A 7,986-nucleotide genomic window follows, 5' to 3' on the forward strand; every position below is an offset into this window, starting at 1 on the left:
AAATAGGGGAAGCAATTGAATTAAACTTAACAGTATGCATTATAGTCTTTGATTGTTAAAATTTTAAAACTTCTCAGGTATATACTATTTCACTAAACTGAAAATAACACAACAAAACAGTTTCAAATTACAACCAACACAACTTCACATGGGAATCAAAGCAAAGCCTACCAGTGTATGTCTCATTGACCCATATGGGTTTAAGGTAGTTTATGCACCAGCAACACAATTGCCCAGTGTCAGCTGCTCAGCATAATTATAGTTTATTTTTTAATTATGCAAAGTTGGCTATAAGTTTGCTCTTTAGCAAGCATTTACTATGTAGTGTCTCAGGGACCTCTTTTACCATATTAACATGGAGTTTCCTCTGTGATTGTTGGACCAAGAAGCAAGTGTTGGTGAGTTTCATTTTGTCAAGTAAATGATCCTACCTGGAGGTAGTGTATGTGTTATTTCCTTACATGTCCAGGATAGGGTTGGCCATAGGTGCTATGTGGTAACAGATGTGGTAGAAATGTCACAATTAAATCAGATTCTGAAAGACTTTACATCAGGTTTCACTTCTGTTTTATATGTAGTGAAAAAACAAAGATTTTTGAATAGGAGAAGATATGATAGGTAATATGTAGAAAAATAATTTTGATAAAAAGTATGTAGGGCAGGTTGGAAGTAGTGGAACTTTTGGAAGACTCCTAGAGCAGTTGGAACAAGTAATTATGAAGTTTTGACTCACATAGAACAAAAAAGGTGAAAGGGATGCAAGAGATTTTTCCCAGGTGGATTTGATTGCAGCTACTTGATATAGTGATTGAGGGTCAAGGAAGACTTAAATACAATTCACACTTCTAGCTTGTTTAGATGGATAGGGATGCTATTAGGCGATGAGATAACATTTACTCAGGAGAAACAGCAGGTTTTTGGGTAAATTTGGTTGTTGTCCTTTCAGAAAAAACATTTGGAGATACTGACTTAGCAGGGAAAAATACATACTTGGGTCAAAGAAGAGAGGCTAGGGGTAAACATGGAGGTTTGCAAATGTTTGGCCATAAGATGACAGTGAAAGTTGGGATAGCTGAGATTTCCAGGGAGGTGTGTGTCAGGGATGGAATTCCAGGGAAAGCCTGCCCTGAGTGAAGAAGGGCTACAGAACAAGGTTTTCCTCTTCTAGAATAGAGAGCAATATTTTGAGAATTAACAGGTGCCAAGAAGCCAATGCTGTGAATGTAGATTATTTATTTGGAAGTAGATCCATTTGCAACTGAAGTGACAAGGGCTGGGACTTCATGGATGATAGAATTCCAGAACAAACTACTTTACAGTTTGTCAAGGAATCATCCAAAGTTTATAGTGTATCAACAATGATCGCTTGCTACAAGATTATTTTTTCAACCTAAAACATAAGATTTGCTTGTCTGGTGAAGAATGACACTTTCCTTGGATCACGAGTTAGTAGTCATTCACTTTGCTTCTAGGATAATGTGCCAATGAAACTTAGAAGTTTGTTTGAAAAACGATGTGCCTAAGAGAGTAGGGACTAAGCAATTTTAGATATGGCAAGCAATAAAAAACACTCTTGCCATGGATTCATTGGAGGTACAAGGACACAGACTAACCTTGGGAGGTGTATTATAGCATTTATTTTTTTCAAAAGAAAGGAAAGACTTGGTATTTAAATTCTCACTTTCACTTGAAGAGGGAAAAATATAAATCTTGGAATGTCTAAAAAATATTAAAATGTTCACAGAATTAACCGTCAGTGATAATATCAAATGTCACATTTCTACTTCATCACGTATCGGGAGAAACTGAAATATGTAACCAAATGGTGGCATATCAGGCTCTTCCCATAAGCATTATGATGTGCTAATTTTCTAACAAAATTTCTGAGTTAAATATATGTATACAATGTTGCTTTGGGTCTTAGATAAGTCAGTTTGTTATTTGTGGTTGGATTTAAAATAAAAACCGAGGTGTTGGTTTTGGTAACAGAATTTCAGTTGTATTTATCTTTTAAAGGCATATGTTTGTTCTCATAATTTTACATTTTTCATTTTTAGACTTTAAAAATGGTACAAGTTGAGAGAGAAACCCTTTAATATATTTTTCTGAAATATTATATATCAAAATTAGTAATGTTTTTATAGTATTTAGGTCTGAAAGAGCAGTTTCATATCTTATGGTGTTTGTTCTTATTCACAATTTGTATAAGTGAGATGTAGTATTCCTGCTGAAAGATAATGACAGTGTAGACATACACTGAACTGATCTTTACCTTGGAAAAATTCAGAGCACTCAGGTATTTATAAGTGCTATACCTTCCAAAAATGGGCATAGAGTGGCCACAGTGGAAACTGAGCTTGTGAAGTGCAGTGCTTAGGGGTGCTTCCCTACTGTGTGTGTCTGGCTTTTCTATTCTGCAATTGGTTTTGGGGGCTTTACTGTTGCTTCTGAATCAAGAAGCTGATCCCTGAATCTAGGTACTGAGCCTTTTCCTTTTTTCTCTCCCTGACAGAATAGAATGGCATCTCTTCTTCTTTCATCCACACCTCTATATTGCTCTAAAGGTGAAAGGACTAAACCTTGTTTTATGAGGAAACACTAAAAATGTTCACTCAGGACACAGTCAGTAAAAAGAAAACTGGACTTGGAATCAGAATATGTGAGATTTGATTTTTTTCTTGCCTTGTTAGCCTAATAGCTGTGTATTCTCAAACAAGATATTTAATCTCTTAATAATTAATTAACTTATTAACCTATTAATGCATTAACTAATCCACTTACTTCTTTCGTCAGCATTTGCTAAATGCTTCCTGTGTTTTTAGGCACTGTGTTAGTCACAGAGGATGTTAAGAAAAAAATCACAGACACTTCCTTCAATAAGTTCATAAACCTTTTGGAAAGATAAGAGAAAGCATGACAGGAATGATGTGCTATGGTTGAGATAATCATCTGTAAATGAGGAGGTAGAATAAAAGTATTTCTAAAGCTTTTTAAAAAATTTTCTACAATTCTATGGTTCCAAGTATATAGAAATACCAAATGTTAACCACATGCACTCTGACATTGGGATAAAAAAAGCCTACAGATGCAAAGATTTAAAAAAATTAAACCTGTTTTCCCCACTAACAGGCCACTGGCTTAAAAGGAAAATGAATGGGTGATTTGAAGGTGTGCACTTGTGTGTGTGCACACACACATTTGTGTCTTTGGAGTCTCTGGACCACAGTATTTCTCTACTACTGTGGGTGATTAATGAAATCCTGGCAATCTGGACCACACTTGTTTAGTCCTGAAGTTTTAGGAATCTGGAAGAGAACTGCAGCACAGTAGTACTAGATATTGTAGGTAAAGAAAGACAAAACTATTACTTCTCCTTTCTATATATGGTACAGAATGGTGAGGGACTTGAGAGAGTTGAGAAGGCAACCAGAGTCTAGGAATGTACTTGACATTCTTGTCTAAAACCAAAGACAATTTATAAAGAGTGTAGGCACTCATGATTTGCAGAATTATATGGCAAAAAATGCATCATAATAACCCATTTCTTGTTTTCTGCTCTAGACACCATTTAGGCCCTGGTAGAATAATTACCTCATAAAAGTAAAACATTTATTTATTTATTTAAATGGGGATTGAACCCAGGGGCATTTTACCACTGAGCCACATCTCTAGCCCTTTTTATTTTCTATTTTGAGACAGGGTCTCACTAAGCTGCTTAGAGCCTTGCTAATTGCTGAGGAAGCCTTTGAACTTGAGATCCTCCTGTTTCAGCCTCCCAAGTCACTGGGATTATAGGCATGGGCCACTGTGCTTGGCATAAACTTCTCTTTAGGCAGTTGTGATGGTTAATCAATATTACTCTAGATGCCTAATTTAAATGCTTTCCAATCTCAGTTACAAAAGAAGCAACAAATAATATTTTAATAGGTACACTTTAAGTATAATTGAGATCATATGATTGATATATTTCCTGTATCTATCAAAGTTTAATCAAACAGAACCCACTTGAAGAGTTAATTTAATACAAAGAGTTAATTTAATTCAAAGTATTGAAAGGGTTGGGGGCACTGATTGGGTAGGATTTTCCAGGAAGCAGTGCCTATATTAAGCAACTACAAGACCTAGATCTGGAGGTCCAAAGGAGAAAATGGTGTTACCTAGAGTTTGTGTACAACTTCTGAGGCTGCTGAGACTGGACCCCAGTAAACTAAGTAGACTTTGGAGCCACTATTGTTGCTACTGAGACTACCATTAGCAGGTGGGGTGGGGATTGGCATCTTCATTTCTTCAGTTTCTTGCTAGTGCCTTCCACTGAAAAAAATCTAGCAGAAAACCAAGTGAACTACAACTTTGGCTGGCCTCCTGTCCCTGAGATACCAAAAAGAGTAGATGAAAACACAGGAGAAGCTGAAAGACAACACATATCCCATTGCCTTTCTCTCCTTGATAATCTGGTTGACTTCCCTGAAACTCTTTCACCACGATAGATCTGACGAAGAGCAGAGTACATTGAACAAAAGGAAGGAGGAAGATATCACATGGTGACAGCTAATGATGAAGGGAAAGGAAATTAGTTGAGTCTGAGAAAGGGGAAGACAGAAAAGATATGCATGGCAAGAGGTCAGGTGAGAGTGTCCTTAAGTTCATACTTCATGGAATTCAAACTCTTTGGGTTGGAATAAATGAAGGATAGTAGAAAAATCCAATTAAAATTGAGAGGTTCATGGAGAGAAGATTAGGTTAAGCTTGCTACTTGTTATAGGACCTATGTTAGGGAAATTTCTAATTCCTTGAAGTCTTGTGTTTTTCATGGTACAACACCAATATGGTACTACATGATTGATAAATTAAACATGATTAAAAGAAATGTCTAGTTCACTAGACATGCTAAATAATGCCCCTGGCTGCCCATGGTCTATGAGGGTATCTCAGGATTCTGCAAACTCTTGCATTTCCTATCATTAAGAGAATCAGTAGAATGCCAAAAACCTGATATTAGAACAAGGATGCTCCAGAACAGAGGAACCTCTATACACAATCCAGAGGCCTTTCTCTTGTTACCAAGATGACCTAACCTCATCTTCTTACAACCATAACAACTTCTTGGGAAAGAGGAGAGGGTGGCAAGATCCTTTCAGAAGGGAGTTTAAGCCTTGATAGAGAGTTTAAAGCAGACTTTCAGCAATTTGAAGTTCCAACCAGGAGATAACAATATGGGTATGCAGACAGAGCAAAATGAAGTATTCCACAGTGGAGAAACCCATTCATACTGTACAAGCCTATTCTTTGGAATATCATGTTTCTGATATTATAAGATATAATGCTTATAATTGGTTATAATGAATGCCAATAACATATCTGTGATTGATCCCTTTTTAGTATAGAGTGTTTAAAAATTCTAATTATCCGTGATATATAAATTAAATAATCCCACCAAATTGGTTACTTTGAGGTCATCTATACTTGTAGTTTCATGTGGTATAAAAAAGTAAAGGTAATTTTCAGTAAAATGGTTTAATTTTATAATTATTCATTACTTATACTCTGATGGGAAGTTCTTGTGGGATTCTTAAGAACCTAAGAAAACATGGTCTTTTGTTCTGAGAGGCTCATAATCAAAAGTGATTCATTTATTTGTAAAGATAGTATTATTGTAGGAACAAAATAATAGTTTTTATTAAATTTTATAAGCCAAAGGAGATGAGATTATTTCCATCCATCCCCATCTTTCCATACTGCTCTTGTAATGGGTACAAATATTAAAATGATCCATTTTTGTCAAAAAGGGATATATTCAGATTTGGACAACTGAATAATAGAACTCTTAGGTTACCCATCTGACTCTGGGAATCTGAACCCCAGAGGTGTTAAACCACCTCGAAGCAACCCAAAACTCATAAATTACATTCTTAAACATTCTAGTTATGTTTATGCGAACAATGATATTAAATAACTACTTAAATAAGTAAAATAATAATTTGGAAGTAAAATTGTTATGTATTTGTGCTTAGAATCCTAAGGGCAATCTAAACAGACTAGTTATTTGTGTCCATACATGCATGATGATCTCATAATGAGCTAGTTTATAGTTTTATGCATTAACTTCTCAGACTGCTTGAGTATCATTTTCTGCTGGCTATTATATTATCAGGTCACCATCAAGCTAAACTGTAGGACACTTTAGCTGATAATTCCTGAAAAGTGCTTACTTTTGAAATAAAAAGCAGAGCAAAAAAAAAAAAAAAAAAAAAAAAAAATCAAGCCACAATGCTGACTGAAAAAAATATTTATATTTATATTAAACCCCTCAGCTAGATTCTCAGACGCATCACTGCTTGAAATGCAGTCACCTGACAAAAACAGTTCTAATTATTACCCCCTTGGGCTAACATTTTTCAGAGTGACTGGCTAAAATGCACTCCAGCTCATAATTTCTGTCTCTGACAGTGGAAGACATAACCTAGTTTCCTCTAATGCAAAAGTCTCTAATCTAGAGGGCAAGACCCTGCTCCGTATAACACTGAAGGGAGAAAATGCAATTTGAGCACAAGGAAATTGCACACATAGTTTGATAGTTCTACCACTCTCAGATTTTTTTTCTTCCTCGGGTTTAAATGTCTTGTTTTATTTTATACTAAATTATGACCTGGCTGGAATTGCTATGTTTTCTTTGTCATATTCTAGAAACCTCTTACTATAAAAGTGAAGGTTATACTATAGTTCCATACTTTCATTTTTTTCAGGGGGTGGAAATGTTCACATTTTGACAGATCAGCAGTGAAAACATTAAAAGTTACTGTGCTTGCTACAGCAATATTTTTTTCCTTTGAATAATAGCTCTTTTGTCTTGGCAAATGGGGCATATATACTGCATTAGAAAAAGGTAATTAAATCGTTTTGAAATGAAGAAAGCGCAGATTTTTGACTTGGACTAATCAGTAAAAATTTCATTGTTGAATCTATGAACGAACAAACTTTTATGATTGCTGGGAGAGGTGAATTAACCTCAAATTGTTCTGGTTCACTTCACAGGCAGTGACTGAGTAATACATTGCCCTGAAACTGATAAGCCAGAAGGCGAAAGAAGTTTCAAGTAAGTTAAGTCAGAAGTCTCTGAAAGAATGAAGCTATCGGCCTAGGTTGCTGGGGATTTTCATTAACAATTTTTATTTCTGTGAATTGCAGAGACATCACCCCTTTCCTGTTGCTTTCTGCTGACAGCTGCTGCTTAACACCTTCCTTCCAGCTGGGAGGGCAGCCGGATGGCTGCATATGCAGCTAACGCCAGGATGGCTCCTTAGCGAGCAACCAGGGCATCAGCTTCCTCCTGGAGACTGCACATGTCACCTTCACGTCTCATGCATCTTCCATCATTTATGTGAATATATCAGGAGGCTCTGGTAGGAGCACAGGGCTATGAAAGTGCAGTCTAACTCGTGACTGAGAACAAAGGCCGCCTTCAGCTAGGAATGATTCACTACTATGGTAAAGAATACTTTCTTTTTTTCCTCCAAAATGAATTTGAATCCTAAAGATTCAATAAATATAGCTTTTCCTACCCAGAAAATAAAAGTGAAAGGATAGCACAGAGAAAGGGCTGTTTTTAAAAATATATCAATTTCGTTAAACATTTATAAAATAACAAAAGCTTGCTGATGTTACAAGGTAAACTTTTAATTTTAGGAAATAGGTATGTCCCCAATAATTCCCAAACATGCACTGTTACTTGTTACCCTCAAATTCTTCAGTTCCCATCAGAATATGTCACAATCTGATCAATCTCACTGGCAATTATGGGGTGCCAGTTTGGATAAAATTAGGGTGAATTATTTGAAAGCCGATGTGACTCTAATCTAACAGATATTTAACAGTATCTTTTGTGTCTCATTAACTGGTTTACCCCAGTGAGTTAATAAAGAAATTATATAGCTCATCTTTAGAAAGCTGAAACATCTATCTTATTTTTTCCATCATTAAAATTTAAAC

General features: G+C 35.8%; 1 long non-coding RNA gene across 1 annotated transcript; it reads left to right on the plus strand.

Annotated features, from left to right (window-relative positions):
* The first annotated feature begins 2,547 nt into the window (after positions 1 to 2,547).
* Positions 2,548 to 7,695, plus strand: LOC306664903. The gene is made up of 3 exons (XR_013764851.1): positions 2,548 to 2,659; positions 7,033 to 7,093; positions 7,186 to 7,695. It is a non-coding gene; the product is annotated as an uncharacterized lncRNA (long non-coding RNA).
* Positions 7,696 to 7,986: the final 291 nt, after the last annotated feature.

Source organism: Sciurus vulgaris (assembly GCF_902686455.1).
Source record: "Sciurus vulgaris genome assembly, chromosome: 6".
Lineage (NCBI taxonomy): Eukaryota > Metazoa > Chordata > Mammalia > Rodentia > Sciuridae > Sciurus > Sciurus vulgaris.